Source organism: Helianthus annuus, chromosome 13 (assembly GCF_002127325.2).
Source record: "Helianthus annuus cultivar XRQ/B chromosome 13, HanXRQr2.0-SUNRISE, whole genome shotgun sequence".
Taxonomy (NCBI): domain Eukaryota; kingdom Viridiplantae; phylum Streptophyta; class Magnoliopsida; order Asterales; family Asteraceae; genus Helianthus; species Helianthus annuus.
In genome coordinates, this window is record NC_035445.2 from 42459811 (window position 1) to 42464191 (window position 4381).

The window sequence follows — 4381 nt, forward strand, 5'->3', positions numbered from 1 at the left end:
GCGGTGAAGGAATATTCTCGGGTGGAGGGGCAGCAGGGTTAGGTGGTGTGGGTGGAACAGGTGGTGATGGAGGTGATTGAGGAGGTGATGATGGTGGTGTTGGTGAAGGCGATTATGGAGGTTCTGGTGGGAAGCCAGGTGGTGGATGAGGAAAGATAGAGATGTAAAGGGGTGTAGATGGTGGTGGGGAAGGAATATTGGGCGAGGGCTGATAAGGAAGACATGTTCGTTGAAGCGAACATGCCTAACAATGTAGATCCGTTCATTGGAGGGATCAAAGCATCGATAACCATGGTGGGCGGGGCTGTAACCGAGGAAAATACAAGGAGTTGAACGGAACTCAATTTTGTAACGATTGTATGGATGAAGGTAAGGAAAGCATTGACAGCCAAAAACTCGTAGAAACGAGTAATCAGGTTTTCGTTTGAAAACATGTTCAAAGGGAGATTTGTTTGAGGAGACACGAGAGGGGAGCCGATTGATTAAGTAAAACGTTGTTTCAAAGGCAAAGTGCCAGAAGCGTTGAGGAAGGCTGGACTGAGCCAAGAGAGTTAGTCTAGTTTCCACAACATGACGATGACGCCGTTCAACGAAGCCATTTTGCTCACTGGTGTGAGGACAAGATCGTCTATGGATGATGCCAAGGTTGTGACAAAGATTGGCGAGAGGCCTTCTCCCCCCCCCCCCTAGTCTGATTGGATACATTTTAACTTGTTGTTAAATTGGCGTTCAGTCATGGTAATAAAGTTTGTTAAAATAGTGTAAACATCAGATTTTTTATTCAGAGAATAAATCCACATATAACGGGTACAATGGTCAACACATAAAATAAAATAACGATGACCATCAAGAGATGGTGTGGGAGAAGGGCCCCAAACATCACAATAAACAAGATCCAAAATATTATTGCAACGAAAAGTAGAATCAGGTAAAGACAACTTTGAGGATTTTCCCAATTGACAAGAAGAACATAAGTTATTTGATAATTTGTCTGAAACATGTAAAGAACAATAAGAAATAATTGAACGGAAAACTTGAGCATGAGGATGTCCTAAGCGTTGATGCCAAATGTTTGAAGAAGCTTTGACAATGGTGAAGGCAACCTTGGGCAGAGACTTGAGTTGCGGAAGGCGAATGGAGTACAAACCCTGTTCACTGGGGCCCATGAGGAGGGTAGTTCGTGTAGACTCGTCCTTCACAACAAAAAAAAGAAGAGTGAAATTCAAAGAAAACATTGTTGTCAAGGCAAAATTTTTGAACGGATAAAAGGTTTTGTTTTAGTTCAGGAACATGGAGAATGTCAGATAAGGTAAACATTTTGTTTGGCGAGTATATTTTGGACGAGCCAATATGGCAAATGGGTACAGAATTACCGTTACCAACAAGTAAGGAATCGTTACCGTAGTAGGCTTCAGAGTTGTCCACGTTAGATAGGTCTGGAGTGGCATGATGATTTGCACCAGTATCAGGTTTCAAAGCAGTTCCAAAAGATGAGCTAGCCTCTGAGTATGTAGCAAAATTGGCCTGTGGTGCAGGATGAGACTGGTTCTGCTGATTTGGGCACTGAGAAAGTAGATGACCTATTCCACATCTGTTACAATGTCCATAAACCGTGTTTGGGGTTGAAGCCCAAGAAAATTGTCGCGTGCCACTATTATCCCGAGGACGATTGTTGAAACCACCACGTGAGTTGCCACGAGAGGAATCGCGAGATCCCCGACCACCTCGATTATTATTATAGGACCGAGAACCATAGTATGCTTGAGGCTGTGGGGAAGAAATAGGGTTTAGTTGATAACCCAATTGCGAGGCCATAAGTTGAATGTTTTGAAGTTGTTGCTGAAGCTGATCAAGATTCGGTTGTGGGTTCGAGGATGCAACAGCCGTGAGTGGCTGTGGTGTTGGAGCAGCATTAGCCATGAAAGCTTGTGGAGTGGTGGCCAAAATCTTTGTAATAACATAGTCATGATCACTTAAAAGACCATGTATTTCATGAAAACTAACAGGAGGTGAACGAGCCAGTAAATTAGCCTTAAGACCATTGTATTCCTCTCAAATCCCTGCAAGAGTTAGCATTACTAAATCCTTATCCTTCATTGGTTCTCCAATATTAGCAAGAGCAGTGGCATACTCTTGAGCCCTACTAAGGTAATCAGCTGGTTTTTCATCACCTTTCATGGTGATTCTAAGAAGTTGATTTTCGAGAGTAAACTCATGAGAAGATGTAACGGGCGCATAAGCTCGTTCAAGAGACAACCATACCTCACGTGATGTTTTGCCCTGAATATGTTGATAGGAATCTTCAGACACAGTAGAGATGATAAGCATACGAATATGAGCATCGTTTGAGATCCACGGGGTGTAGCTTGGATTGTCGGTAGTTACAGATTCGTTAGTGACTTTCTGTTCAGGGCATGGTATTGTTCCATCCACATAACCAAAAAGATTATGAGAGGTGAGAAAAGATACAATCATAGAGCGCCAATAGCCATAGTTGTTAGGTTTGAGACTGAAGGAGAATTTATGAGAGTTATGAACAGTTTTCTCTGGTGTGAAAAAGAGATTATCGCTGCCATGAAATCTGATGTTGGTTTACCTGGAATAATTGTTGAATAATTTTGGCGCCAATGAGTTTCTGCAGGTGCTGCTGAGTTTCTAGAGGACGTAAGTTTTTTCTTTAACTGTTAGGGTTAGCAGCCAGATTTTTATGTGATGGCTGAATTTTTGGAGTAGGGTTTGAACAGCAGATTAGGGTTGGAGAAGAAGGATCGATGATTAGGAATTAGTATCGCTCTGATACCAAAACATAATAGGAATCGTGGTTTTTGTTATTGATCACAATAAAAGATTACAACCAAATATATAAGAAAACTAGTTACACTTTGGTACCCTAGACAATATGAACTTTAATAATCTAAACAGACATAGTCTAATACAAACCAGCCAATAAATCTGTGCGTTGCGACGAGGCTCTGTAATTTGTAAGCCTTGGTTTCGAAGATAAATTCACGTTGAAAAAAAAAGTCATTATGCTCATATACATTTATCCATTTTGAATAAAATTTTATATGAAAATGTAAAGAAAAAAATCATGTTGTAACAATATGCTTGATGTGAGGGTATTTAACAGTCTTCTAACTATGAGGTTTTACATGATTATGTGTATGAAAATGGTTTTAAGTTGGTTTTGATTTACAGTACCCAGAGCTTAACAAGTGGCTTTTGGAGATTAACGGAAGGTTTTCGGGAAGCATTATGGAGTATTGGAAGCATACACAGTTACACACAAGTTGGAAGTTCAAACCGCAAAAAACGGGAAGATTGGTAGTAATTAGCGCCAGACCTGGCGCTGATTTCAATGCACAACAGATCAGTTTTCAAAATCAGCGCCATCTGGCACTGATTTTGGCATCTCCTAACGCTGACCTCAGACCTACCTCGCGAATTTCCATATTTTACACCCTATTTAAGGTTAAACGTTCTCCAAATGCAATTATCATCAACCCTAGTTGCTTTCCACTTCCCAAGGACGATTTTTGGAGTTCTCAACCTCAATCCATTCATCAATCATGAAAATTCTCTACCAAGATTGAAGATCAAATCAAGAACATGAACGGCTAAATCATTTGTGATTATCTCCGCGGCTAGGGTTTATGTTAGGAAGCAGGTCAACTTGTATTTATATACTTTTAGATTTTGATTTGTCTAATCATTCGGTTAGTCTATTCTTATGTTTACTTGTTTTGATTAAACAACGTTTAGATTATCTAATACACACGTTTTCATCAGTTATTTGATTTTTTTCATCAACAATTGGGATTAGATTCTAAGTTGTCGTTATTTAACGTGTAACCATTGAATTTGTTTATGTTTGCAAAATCTATGACTTATAATTAAGTAGGTTACTATTGAGTTGTATCTACGCCCCGCTTGCGGTATGCGTGTATAATGTAAATATATGTGGACCCTCGGGGAGCAAAAGTGAAAGTGCACTAATTTTAACGTTATTTTACAAATTTCATGAAAATAACGTTAAAAAGCGAAGGACGGTTAATCATGCATCACGTGGTGATGTTGATAGCCGAAAGACAAGGGTACATGCATTAATCGGCTTTTGTCCCAATTGCCGAGTGTTATGTGCCTTATGTCCAAGGCATTGATTCAAAACCACTATCGAGTTGGGGGTCTCACTGGAAGCAGTCTCTTTATTCCTATATGGTAGAGGTAAGGCTGTCTACATTTCACCCTCCTGAGGAGGAACCTTAGCTTTGTTATTGGTGAGATTTACTGAGTATGATGATGATGATGATGATGATGATTATTGATTTGTATCAATCTTTTGGTTATTAGTGCGTCAAATATGATTAGTGTAACGACTATG